This window comes from Ammodytes marinus, assembly GCF_949987685.1.
Source record: "Ammodytes marinus genome assembly, chromosome: 20".
Classification (NCBI taxonomy): domain Eukaryota; kingdom Metazoa; phylum Chordata; class Actinopteri; order Uranoscopiformes; family Ammodytidae; genus Ammodytes; species Ammodytes marinus.
Genome location: NC_137224.1, coordinates 18,323,110 through 18,337,811, shown reverse-complemented (window position 1 = coordinate 18,337,811; position 14,702 = coordinate 18,323,110).

Below are 14,702 nucleotides of genomic sequence, written 5' to 3'. Positions count from 1 at the left end.
AACCCACACATATGTATATGCTGTGTTCAAATAACGTGATAAAGGTTGGCTGACTTAACTTGATTTGTTTAGATAATATAATATAGGGGGCATTATAAAATTATGTTCATCCAGTGAATGATGCTGCACTTGTGATGGAAATCTGTCAACGGGATGTTGATTATGTCTGTATTAAGTCATATAGTGTTAAATGTGAATTGTGAATGTGTCATTTTACTATGCTTGTAGGAAGCAACTAACCACTGCTAAATATAGTGGTTTGAAAATTGCATAAATATCTGATTTAAGTAAACAGAACGTCCCAGACCAGTGTGATATTGGCTGCAGGACTATTGCATTCTTTTAAAATGTATGGGTATTTGTGTGTATCTCACTTTACATGGTAGCCACTATCCTGCCAGCCCTCCAATGATATCAAATCAGTGATAAGATCAAGATAGTTTGCTCGTCATTTGCACAACAATTGCAGCAGTAGTCCTTGGCAATGAGAGTCTCAGGCTCGGTTAAACAATGCAATATAAAACCAGTACTACACTAAATGTCATAATACTATAGTAATAGATACACAAGTCAGAACATCATCTGTCTTTTGCTGTTGTTACGTCTCAGCGAGAATCAATAGGTTTCTCTTCCAGTAACTCTTAGGATATATGTATCATTCTATGCTGTAACAGTCCAACTTGCACCATTTTTGACCGGGTGCAGCAGTCCTGGCTGATTTGCCTTTACATTTATCTTTTGGCACAGCAGCAAAGCAATTTCTGGACACAACCCTGAGTGACACAGGACCACCGGTGTGCTCTTGTCTGGACCCACAACCTCACCCTCTCTGTGTATTGCCTCTCTCTCTCTCTCTCCTCTGTGTGGCCGAGCGCGACCCAAGGGAGCCAGGTATGAAAATGACCTGTACATGTAATCAGACTGCGATCTCAAGTAATGGACTTTACATTAAGCTACCCCACACTGCATCCTAATTGCACACAGGAGGCCACGGACTGTGAGTGTTTGTGTGTGTATGTATGCGTGTGTGTTATATACATGCCTTATGTGTGTGTGTGTGTGTGTGTGTGTATATGACATCATGGTTAATCACAGATTAGACTTTTCAATGAGCGTAAAGCACCGTGGAAGCACAAAGTGTTCACATGCACACAAAGACAGGATTGTGATGAGGAAAACTCACGTTTGTTTGCCCTCTCTTTGTGTCCCACTCACACTCACACACACGCACAAGCACGCACGTGCGAACACACACACACACACACACACACACACACACACAACATTACATTACATTAAAGAACGTTTATGAAGTGCACACATGTTTAACTATTCACGAACCCATACACACATGCATCATTTGAGATGTTGTTTCTCAAGTAAAGGTTATACATGTGTGTGTATGCTTGTGTCCAATGTCTTTTCACCTGCGCGTGTGTGTGTAGCTCTGTGTGTTTTGCGTAGAACTGTGTGTGTGTGTGTGTGTGTGTGTGTGTGTGTGTGTGTGTGTGTGTGTGTGTGTGTGTGTGTGTGTGTGCATGTGTGTGTGTGTGAGCAGAGTGGTTATGGAGCAGATCTGGCAGCCATCCCACTCAGGACATTTGACCTTGGAGAGACTTTTTTTTTTTTTTAACTCCAGAAGTTTTTTTTTCAGCCCTCTCTCCTTTTCCCCTAGCAGAGGCTAAAAGGCTCAAAAGGGTGGAAAGCTAAATATTGTCTTTAGTCTCCTGGACGCCAGGTTGCATAAAAGGTTCCAAAGCCGTTTGCATCAAACCTCGACCGTCGAAACCACAAATTCTGTTTTTCTAGCCATAAAAAAACTCCCCCCGCCAAAAAGAGGAGGGGGGAAAAAAAAGAAAAAAAAAAGATTTCCATTCAGTTGATTCTTATAAATTTAAATGAACTGGATAAAATGGTTTACTCCCCAAAGGAAAACACAGAGTTAAATATATAGAAATGTGTCTGTGCGATGGTGAAACAGGAGCAGCTAAAGTACGCAGTTCCACGCATGATCAATATGAGTGATTCACAGCAGACTGGGCCTTTCAAACTGGTCTGCCATCAGAGCTGGGTTTTAGCCGTCTATTTTATAAACTGCACAAAAATCAACAAGTATTTTTATCTTTTAAATTAAACAAGACACCATTTCTTAAGACAGATGATCCCTAACCTCTGGATAAGGTTGGATATTCATATCTATCATTGTGCTGCAGCTTGAAATGCTTTCACCAATTTGTGCAAATCATAAAATTAATAAACCAAGGAACAATTAACGTGAACATAGTGATAAAATAAAGTTTTTTATATTATTATATGGTGTATTATTATGTTATTGAATTAATTGCATGATCAACTGTGTTTCTCGTGACATGTCTGTCTCTTGCAAGCGCAATATCTCACCAACACGTTCACAAATCTTCTTCAAAGTTAGCACACATCTCCACTCCAATTCATTGATGAACTGATTTAAAAAATAGTGTGTGTCTTCTGGGAGCGATATAGTTGGAAAGATGAAGTGATAATATCTGCTGCGTTAAGTGTACACCATACAACCATGTTCTCGGTTAAACCACAGAGTGAACTGAATTCACAAGCTGTATGCACGTAGGCTGTTTATGTGTGCAATGTTATATAGTATGTACGCTGCTTATCGTGCATGCATGTTGAGTAGTTTCCAAGACTGAAATGTTTACAGGAGGACCACACATAAGTAAAAGACTTACGCCAAGCCTGTGAAATATCTAGCGACAAGCTTGTCAACATACGTGCGCACACACACACACACACACACACACACACACACACACACACACACACACACACACACACACACACACACACACACACACACACACACACACACACACACACACACACACACACACACACACACACACACACACACACACACACGTAGGTATTTGCACACACTGCATGTATGTGTTGGAAAGCCACAGAAATGTACCTGGCAGCATGCTATGTTTTGCATTAAGTGCCTCTCCCACCCATATGTTTGTCAATATAAACTATTTCCGCAAATATTCTCTGACGTTGGTTTTGCTGCATGGCCTCCAGGTATGTTATGTGGTTTTTACTGATGCTGCTGCTGGAAAAGCTTCTTCCAGTTCAAACAAAATGAATCATACATAAATACATTTTTGCTAACCGCCTCTAACAAATAGCTATCTTCAGCAAAAGTTTGGGTGATGTCACAGATTGTAAAAACAAATGATTGAAACGTGCAGCTTTGCACATGTACAGGGGTTAGAGACCTTTATCGGATGGATTCATAAATAGATAAGGTAATGTGTGAAATAACAAAGTGTAAGTGGCAAACTAACATCTAATGCATTCCCCATGAAATAGTATGATGTGCTGTAAAGGGTATGGACCTTAACCCTAGCTACAAGTTTTCCCTGTAATGATCATTTGAATAAATACGGGTTGGACATCTGCTTGAAGAATGATTGAATATTTGAAATGATTGCACTCTGCCGTTCACGTCAGTTTGATTTATCTACTTACAGCTCCTTTTTTTGAGTTAACGGTTCTTAACTTTACTGTTTTACTTTATGCTCTACCGTGAAAGACTTTCAATGGACTTGTTTGTAAAGTTCTAAGTTCTTGCTATTTTGTCTTAGTGTGTGTTTATTTAAGTTCTTATTGTGTTTTGTTTTTTTCGTCAGAATAAAATAAAATATCATACATTAAGAGTAGGATTTTACCCTGATAATAATATTCATATTGAGTCACCTGGGCTTTTTGAACTTGAGCTGATGATTACATATCTCTTACTTTTGAATCACACTTTGTTACTGTCAGAAATGTATCTAAAGAGCCTGTTCTATTTTCATTTTGACAGTGTGTGGCCACTTGTTTCTCTTAGTTTCTCCTTAAATGTGTCCGACACTACTTCTTAAACAGCCTTATTTCTGGAGAACAAATCCTTTCATGCCTTTTTTCTTTTGATAAATTTAAAACTGTAAGTGTTTTAACTATTACAACCAGAATACTTAATACACCAAGTGGCAGTCATGTCCCCTGAGGCAGTGATGAAAGCAGGTTTACATCACAGAACACGTCAGCTTCTCCTTAGTACACTCTGACCTCTGGCAGTTTAATGGCGGTCAAGCTCTGACCTCTCACTGTCGTCTCCCCGACCTCTTTAAATCAAAAGACACGGTGAATGATGGAGGGGTGTGTGTGTGTGTGTGTGCGCGTGCACGTGGGTATCATGCTGATGTGTTGACACTGATGGATTTGTCGGTAAGGCAGCTGCTGTTGGTGACACACCCACCTGTGTGATAGCCACGGCTGAGTTCCCACTACTCAGATTTATCACTGGGGATAGCATGCAGCTAAAGTGTCTCACGGCTACATTCACTATCCACTATCCTCTTCATGTAGTCAGTTAAAGCAATAGTGTGTAACTTTTTCATATAAATCAACGGGGTTGCATTCAAGCCATCGGCAAGAACATTTATACAAAGCTGATATAGCCTTTCAGCTCCACAAAACTTTCAGCCTTTACCAACTGGTGCCCCCCCCCCCCCCCCATGACACTAGCGCAGGAGCTCAGAAAAATCCCAAAGAAGCACCAAAGAAACATTTCAGTTATTGATTCTACTGCTAACAAAATACATGGACGTCGAGCAGAAGGTATCGAATCCAATCACCGCTTGGCTCATGTACATGTGCAGACAGTGTTGTTATAATTACTCAGAATTCCTCATGGGGGCAAAATAAGTTACGCACTGTAGCATTTAATGAAATGCAAGCTCTCCTATGGTCGAGTGAAGAGCTGTGGCGTTTACAGATCTTCTGTGACCACGACAACAGCTGAATTCCCTTCTTTAGCATCATGGTTAAGAGCTAATTCAAAGCAGGTGAAGTTCTCCAGACATTACTTCGAATCTGGAGGAGGAAATAATCTCATTGGTTATGTTAAATCCCACTAAGAATAGTAAAAAAAGACAGCTCTTTGGATTGCAGAATTGGCAAAACTCGAGAAGCCGTCGTCTAAACATTGTTCAAATGAACAATATAAATGGTAATGACACCTTTTCATAATCCTGGCATCCGTGACCCTGAGAGGGCAACTGAGCCAAACAGCAAAGATGTATGTTTCCTATTACTAGTAAATATGTGAGGCTGCATAGCGCGGGCTTCCTTTTTGCTTACCCCCTCGCGTTTTTGACTGAGCTGCAAGCAACTGGCCAGAAAAGCAGTTCCGAGTTCAGCCAATGAGGGTATGTCTGTCTGTAATAAATGACGGCCTCTGGCATGCAAACAGTGACTGACATGTTTGATATTACAAGCTGCAGCACCATATTTTTAAACCAACTTCATCATTTTCAAGCAGCAGATCAGAAGGGGGGGGGGGGGGGAGTGGGATACTCAGCTTTCATCGGGCCAGTGCTGCTGCTGCTGCTGCTGCTGCTGCTGACTTGGAAGTCAGGTGTCTGGGCCAGATGGAAAACTCACAAAAAGCCTGCTCTTCATTCATGCATTAAAGGCTACGACCACAGAAACCGCCACACAGACAGTTATCAATCTAACCGTGGACTCTGAGCAGTAGAAATCCATTAAATCTGCACTGGTTAAGATGAAGATAATGACTGGAAAAGGATTGGGCTCGGACTGGGCCGCAATCCAACACGAAGCCCTCTCCTCCTCCCTGCAGAGGGCTGAATTCCATCCGTTAAGAGAACTGCTGAAGATCTTGGATTAATACGAGACCTCAAACATCCTCCCTGTTGGCCTCTCTTAGCCGAGCACATTCTACCTGGTCCACTGGCTTGAAGGAAGGTCAAGTTTATGCGGGAAGCCTTTTCCAAAACACTGATATAAAACATTTAAAAAAAAATTGGGATCATCACAATCAGACCAGATCAGATATCACTGTCTAATTAAATATTAGATATTTTGGCTCCCAAATGCTGCTTGCACACACACAATCTGTCACAGAGTCAACCACAACATAAAGTTGATGGCAAAGCTGATGTTCCCCAAATAGAACGCAAAAAAAAGAAGAGATCTCATGTAATGCAATCTGCTGCATGAAGTGTACATTCCTTGTTTGTGGGTATTTGTACGTTTGAGTGCTTTGCATCCCCACACACCTTTATAAGTACACACAAATCTATAGGACCAATAGAGGTCAATGACATGTGTGTGTGTGTGTGTGTGTGTGTGTGTGTGTGTGTGTGTGTGTGTGTGTGTGTGTGTGTGTGTGTGTGTGTGTGTGTGGACTCAGCTGGAGGTGACTACATGGCCTTTCACTGCCCTGTTTCCTGATTTAACTATAGCTCAACATGAACCCGTCCAAACCCCCCACACCCCCTCTCCCCTCCCCTTCCCCCCATTACCATAAAGCAACACAGCAGGCACAATTAAAGATAATTTAAGACTTAAGCAATTAAGGTCACATCTCCTCTGGAAACACACGCCCGCGGAGGTCCTGGTATCTGTCTAGCGCAGGATGGATTTGGACAGCTTTTTGGGTGCTGTTCGTTGGTGTGTGCGGGGTCGCAGCGGGTTTGTAATTGCAGCCGAGGTGCAGGGTCAAGCAGGGTCTATGGGTGGAAGGTTTGAGGGGGATGCAGTTTTTTGACTGAATTGCCCAGAAGGAGATTAAGACAAAATGACACACACACACACGCTGTGCCTACCTACCTACGCTCCAATTACAACCGGGCAAACACGGACACACACACACACACACACACACACACACACACACACACACACACACACACACACACACACACACACACACACACACACACACACACACACACACACACACGTCTAAACGCAGGAAATTTCTAAAAAGTCAGATTGTGCCGTTTGAATGCCCACACTGTAAAATGAATCCCATCTCCGTGCAGAGCTCCAACACCCTGGATTAATGACTACTAGGCCACCGACGAGCAAGCTCCGTCTCTTAAAGGCCCGAATGTGGAGAGAAGGGAGAGAGTTGGCTCCACTTACTGATGTTATATCAACAGTGCTTTATTGAGTGGAAATCAAGTGGGATTTTTCTAACTCGAAGGAAGAAAAGTGTTAAAAGCTGCTTTGGTCCAGAGGTTGCACCAAAGTCCTGCACTCTGCGGCAGTGTTCAAATTATGTTATATATACGCGGTTAAAGGTTTTTACAGCTCCCGCTGAGCACTGTCTGCTGATATTAGAGCCATCGCTTAAAACTCCCCCCCCCCTACCCCCCTCACACACACACACACAGAGTATAATCCCTCTGTACCACACACCGCTGACTCATCATATCCAGTAGCCAGGGAGGACGTAGTCATCCTTACCGCCTGTGTTTCCCCTATCGCTCTGCACTCAAAGCCATCTCCCTGTGTGGTCCCCTCAGCGCTGCAGCCACTGTGACTGCCACCTCAGGCAATATGGTGGAGGCACGGGCCGTACCCACCACCATTAAGGTCACTGGGGTCCGGACCTCGGTATTTCTTCCAAGGTGTAAACAATAAAAGTCCTGAAATACTATAATTGCCTTTTTGGCGTGGCGAGGATATTGTACAACGCCAAGATCACCGACTCGCTCACCTGATTGCATCACCGCTAGTTTGTTTGTTGGTTGGTGGTGAAGGGGATGATCCTTCCATAAACTTTGCTCATCACTGTGTGGTTTTATGATTATGTCAACAACTCGCTAGCTTGAGCTTGAGCCAAAGGAAGATAACATCCACTATTCACTGTTGACGTCAATGTGCAACCCCACATGTATAAATCAGCACAGTTCTTCTTTGCTAAAATGTATGTTTTAGAACCAAAATGGAAATGATTGCTAAATTCTATAGTGAGTGTGTAATCTTATTTTATCTAATCAGCTTTTTCATCATGTATATCAGGTATCTACTGTCTTTTCCATCCATTGATTATCTGAATATCAAACTAGTCCATGTCCTTGATTCACAAGTGGAACCTTATGAAAGTCGAAAAATATAATGTAATGTATCCCATCTCTTGTTATTGTATGTCTACTTGTACTCATCCATGTGCTACAGGGTGTGACACATATAGACACCCAACAACTGAAGGGCTACCTCCTTTTGTAAATTCCGATATAACCGCTGCTGTCAATACAACTGTAATTCTAGTTATCTTATGTAAAGTGCTGTGAAACATATAAAACAAAGTTATCGGCCGCAGTTACATTTAAACTTAATCCTACTGTTATATGGGCCATTTCTGAAATTATCAGAAGGTTGAAGACATTTAATTGCATTTCAGATGACGTTATCGCCAGTGTGTTTGTTGAGCCAATGGCTATATAATAATGGTTTTATTTCTAAAGATGGCCACGAGGTGTTTTGGAATCAAATTCTTAAGTCTGCAGAGGGAGCAGCAGGCCCTGAACACTTGGGCAAAGAATTTGAAACATAACACTGCATAATAACAACCGGTTAAAACCTGTTATCCAGCAGGAATGTGCAGTGTCAGAAACAAAGAAAAAATAACACGTCCAAAAACAGCGTCAGGATTATTTTGTTTCCTGCCAACTCTGAGATTGCTAAACATAGCCACCGCCAGGCGTCCATGGGTTTTTGACCCCACTCCGGAACGAGACCATTTGTTGCTTCTTATACTAAATTTGGCATTTGCTTTTAACTCATAGACAGCCGTGTCAAACTGTACGTATACTGCATAAACACACACACCTCATCCACAGTATATTTCACAGGTCATGTGCAGCTTCATGTGAGGTGAGGGACTGACAGCACGGAAACCGCAGTCATGAAAAAAAAAGGCAGCCACAATGCCACAGTCTAAGTATAAGTCTGCCACCCAGCAGTCATGTATAACAACTCATAAACCTGTACATCCAGAATATGTCAGTCTCTTGTGTCTCTGTCTCTGGTTTGTTTCTAGCAGACAGCTCTGTCAGGTATGCAGTGTTCTCTCTCTCGGCTGGATTGTACATGACATTTCCCTGATGTAGAACTTGTATCTTACTTTCTGATTTTCAAGCTGTATCCAATGTGCCTAAGGGGTGGGGGGGTGGGGCGGTTTGGGGGGTGAAGTTAGTATTGTCACTTTCCAATATGAGTGATAAGACCAAAGTCTTGATGCCAAAGGTGAACTTGATACTTGTGCTGGTCAACAGTTCACAAAATAATCCATTCAACAATAATTTCAAATGAAACAACACAGTCTAATACAGCTAATAATATGACAAAGCTAAAGCAGATTAAACTTTAAATCAGTATACCGATCTAGAAACGCAGGATGTCCCAGTCTGCCTGCCCTAAATCAATTTATCCAAGTGTGCGGGGAATCATACCCGAGCAAATGGTGTTGATTGCTGTTACAGGCCATTCATGATCATCAGAGGAAGAATTAGACTGTTTCATACACGTTAAAAAAGTCCCTAATAGTCTTTTTAAAAAGGTACACATATCTGAGATAACTGTATGTTCATGTTTGGGAGAAAAAGTCATCCATTTAGCCTTAGTTCACGACTCCTTCAACTAATCTGTTTGCTTGACACTGACTCTGTATTTGTGTGGTATCTTGACACACCATCATGTGTGTGTGTGGCTCAGCCGGTTAAGTGCGCTGACCTTTTCAAAACTACAGTAAACATGGAATCTTCCTTGGCCGCTTCCTCCGACCTCCTGACAGTGCTTACTAAACCCCATGCCAGTTTCATTTTAGTTCTGCATTTCCCATCCCAAAATTGCCAAATGCAGACTGAATAACCCTGCATACTTATACTTAAACTGATAATATCAACCAAATGTGTTTCTGACCTCTGGATGCAATGCATTGACTTTCCTCCACGATTTTATGCGCTCCTTCTCTATCCAACTCTTCACCATCATTCTAAACTTAAAGGCTGTCTCTTTTCCTCTCTAGCACTTATTTTTTATATTCTACATACTACATTTGACCATGAAAATTATCTAGTTAGCATGCAGCAGGCATACAATTGGGAGATACTTTTACTTATTTATTTCATCATAACATTGCGCCTTCATCTTGCCTCTTGCTTTTATATCCGTCGCATCCCTGTTTTTTTTTCATACGGAGGCTCCATCGATGTGACGTCACTTTCGGTGCACACTGGATTAAGGGTCAGAATCGCCGAAACGGCATCCTGTCTTCAACACTAAAAATCTCAGCCAGATGTAGTAGACATCCGGGTATTTTTAAGCATACTAAATCTTAATTTGCCCTTGAGATCACAATGTCTCCTGTAGACCTCATTACCTAACGTATGCACATGTTGTACGCTCCACAGCCACTATTAAACCCATTTTAATATTTTATTTTAAACTAGGAAACATGTCACAGCAAGGTGCTTTCAATTTAAAGTTGGTACAATTCCAAACAATGAAATAAGACAAACTATGCACATAGCTAGTTTCTGTTGTTTAAAACAATAAAGTCTCAACACCTCCATTTACATCCTTAGCATCCCTGAATTCCATATGGTGATCCCACTGTAGGTGACACACCATTTGATGTCGCTGACTTCAGAAATGGGACTCTGTTGCATCACAGGTCTTCTGTAGGTGGTAAAAAGTATGTTGGAACAGATGAAACAAGACTCTATCAAAACAGCAAAAAGTATGCACGGATTACCGTATATCCCACATAACCTCACAACATGACAGAATGGGATTTTTGGATGAATATCAATATAAAATATGTATGAGATGCAATGTCAAAAGTTGAAAAAAAGAGTGGCTTGGAAAAAAAAAAAGTTCTGCAGTCGCCAACATTTCCAACTGTGAAAGCTGAAGATAATCACATTGGATAGGAAAGCCATCAGAGGACAAAGGTGGAGCTGTCGAAAAGTGTGAATGCTATGTCCTTGCCAACATTTGAAAACTGCTAGGAATCTTTTTTAGATAAAATCACGAGAGGAATGGGAAGATGAGAAGGGACAAAATGGTGATTTTTTTGGAAAAGCTTGAGAGTGGATGTTCATCGAGGCAGCGTTAATGTGTTTGTTCTGGATCCCTTTCGCTCCCTGGAGCATCCCGGCAGGCTGTGTCATTTGGCAGATGTAAGGACTATATGATATGAGGGCTGACGGTTAGTAAATGACTGACAGTTCCATTAGTAACCTACGCATGTTCTGTTAAGCGCCGTTGGAGACCTAGCGGCTACATTTCCAGACCATCATTCTTGCTCTCGCCTCTTTCCTGTTAACACTTTACATCAAAAGCCACAGGAGACATTGCACTGAATCAATTTCATATTATACACTTGTACTGCAGTGTTTAATGGCATATTGATGACTTTAAAAACTCTTTACGTTGCTTTTTAAAGTTTAGCGGCCCATTCCTCTTGATGAATGAGCATTCCTGCGTTTCCAATAGAAGGGTAAGAAAATTCAAACATTTGAACAGCTGACTGTGTAAGCTGTGAGGTTTGATTGCACGCAAATTCCCCAGAAATCCACAATTTACACTCTGGCATAGAGTTAGATTGATAACAGGCTAAATGCAGTTATTTGAGCTTAGTTTAGCACAAAAAATGGAAATGGGGAAAACAAGTAGCCTGGCACTAGTGTTGTGACAATCGTGGATAATCTGATTCATTTGAACAGTTCTTTCTCAATTTACGATGGATAATGTGCCGGGCTAATTCTTGGATAAGCACGGTTACTTCCAGTAGTCAAAGAAAAGCCAGTCTGCCCTAAATAACTCATTTTCGGAGTGTTTCACATTGCGGAAATTCTTTCCTTTGCAAATTCAAAATATTGACGTGGGGGAAGATGTATGATGCAATAATGAACAAACACTGTATGTAAATCTCGGCAGTCCTCATTGGCAGTCGGACCAACTTCACCCTGGTGAGACATTGGTTGTTACCGGCCCATTGCAATCGTCTCAACATATTCTTCTCCTACTTTGGACGCGCAGACAGAACATCTGTATACCAGTATGGGGATCTGTTTCCACTGTCTTCCTCTAGCCTCTTCATCACTTTCTTACTCTTTTTTTTCTCCATCTAGCTGCTGACTCACACCTTCTCTCCATTTCCCCCCCTCACCATCCTATCCATCATCCATCCGGCCTTTTTGCTTTCTCACTAAATCAAGCGCATATAATTTGTCTTCCACTTTTCTCTCTGCGGTCCTCTCAAGGTTCCTCATGCGGAACTGCTGACAGGCCCTGCAGTCCTTCTTTTCCTCGTGCTCACGTTCACTTATCTGGCCTTCCTGACCCAAATGTGTGGAATTGCCTACGGTAAGTATCTGAGGTCTGAAGGTTTCGGTGTGCAGAGTAAAACATATCCAGGCAGAATCTTTTCCTCCCAGAGCTCTAACCCGCAACCGCCCAACCCCAGACCGAGAACCAGAATTTAATCTAGCACACGGTCCCGGAATTTAGTCCAGGACCGATGCTCGATCAACCAGAAAATGTGACATGTGCGAAAGACCCCCAAAAAAAGCCTCGAAACCAGAGCCCTGAGACACCTGCTTTGGCACCAAAAAAGATCTCATGGAGTGGGAAGGGGTAATTTCAGTCATTGTTCCACCACATGGTATTGCAGAACACTCCAGATGACGGCCCACAAAACCAGAGCTTTTACTTCTGCAGTCCAGTCCAGAACCGAAGAGGAAAAAAGCCATAACCGAGAAGTTGTTGGACTGGAACTCATTTGAATTCTTTCTTCCATCACCTGTTATTTTTTTTTTCGCTATTTTTTTTCTTCTTTAAACAGCCATGAAAATGAAGACCCAGACATCTGGTACCAGCGCAGAGCCCGTTTCAGTCTGTGTTTCCCCCATTTTATTTATGGGACAGAAACAGAACCACACAAATGGGCCAGGGGGGAGCTGCCCCATAGCATATGCTCCTCACCGCAGGAGAGGAAAAATAAACGCACGCCAAACCCTAAAAACCTAAACTAATGTAGGAGCACTCTGCATACGAAATTGCCCATTCAGTATATCCGTGCCGAATGTCTGACTTTCTCTGAAATGTGCCCTAATGTACGGTAAAGGAGCTATTTTGGACAGAATAGCTTGCACAGGCTGCGGCGGTGAGAGAAACGTAGACCTCGACACATGGCGAAGTGTGTGTGTGTGTGTGTGTGTGTGCGTAAATTGAAAATCACAGACGTCACACCTGCTATAGTGGTGTAGATTATATTAAATCATTTAATAAGTCAGACGTCGGGGTGAAATTGTACAATGCCAAGAGAAGGAGGTGATAATGAGAGAGGTAAGGCCGGCCAAGGAAAGAGTGACAGAGAGACAGAGTGACAGAAAGACAGAGAGAAATGGCTGTGTAATACATTGTATAATATGGAAACAATTACCTCTTGGCGCGGCAACATTGGCACAGTGTGGCAGATCTGCTATGTCCAGGATTGTTACTGCCTGCCTGTGTGCCTGCCGGTGTCTCCTCTAACTTAAATATTTATGTGTACGAGTGGCTTACGGGACTCTTGTGCATGCACATTGTTACTCAAATGGACTGAAAGGAGTGGGGAAACGGGGACTAAGTGGACAAAAGAGAATAAGGAAAGTATGAGATATATAGACGATAAGTGGAGGTCCAACCATTAACTGCCTGCTTATACTCTTGCCATTCCTGTTATTGGACAGGATTCTGTGTCTCCGAGAGAGGACGAGAGAGAGTGTGCGCATAAAGTGATGGCACAATACGAAGAGGAACAATATAAGTATCAGGCTTTACACGTAGAGTGCGGAATCCGAACTTTCTCGCTGCATTTGGAAACACAGCGAAGAGAACAATAAAGTTACGGGGCCATCTGATCCAAAACAATGACCTGAAAGAAACTTGCATTCTCCAATAGATGAATGGGGCGATCATTCTTTGAGAGTTTGAAATTGTGATCAGTCCCTTCCACATACACACATAAATTAATATTTGTACTGTTACTTTTAGTTTCCAAATCATTTGGGCATACATGGGGTTTGTCTATGAAGAATGTCACTTCATGTTTCACGACTGACTTCATAGGGCATGTTAAAATCCATGTGTATTTCATCCCAACCATACATATAGGGGTTTGGGGAGATGGACCCTGAACAATGCTCTAAATCTGCCTGTGTGGTCATCATTTATGACGGTGGGTGCTTTATGGCAGAAATATGCAGTTATATAGGGCACTGGCCTACAGTGCAAAGCAGTAAGATTGTGCATCCTCCCACATTAAATTGCTATTCCTGGTGGGTTTACCAAGCACATAACACGATTTACTGGTTTGGTCTTCAATCAAGGATCTCAGCAGATCTTCCAACCACCCTGCACTCTTCCTTGGTACCGCAAAATGTTCTGCATCTCTAAATAATGTCGTACTTTTGCATGAACACAATAAACGTGTCAGGTCTTTATTCCAAAAAATTAAAAGGTATGTTGTAAAGGTCTTTTTTTATTGCTATATGATTCAGGAGTCCTTGTGCAATCACGGTTCCTTAAAATTAATCATTTCACTTGCGCCTCTTGCCCCCCACATATCACTGCCAATAGATACCCGCAACTGCACCATCACCGCTACCATATCCTCTCAGGAAATGAATAAGGACTCTGATTGGCTTGAGTCTCTGTCTGGCACAGGATGAGAGAAATCTGATTGGCAAGAAGGCAACGAGCCTCAGCCAGAGCGCTCTGCGGGGGGCGGTGCTGAGAACACAGATCCTGTAGACACACACACACACACACACACACACACACCTACGTACATTAAA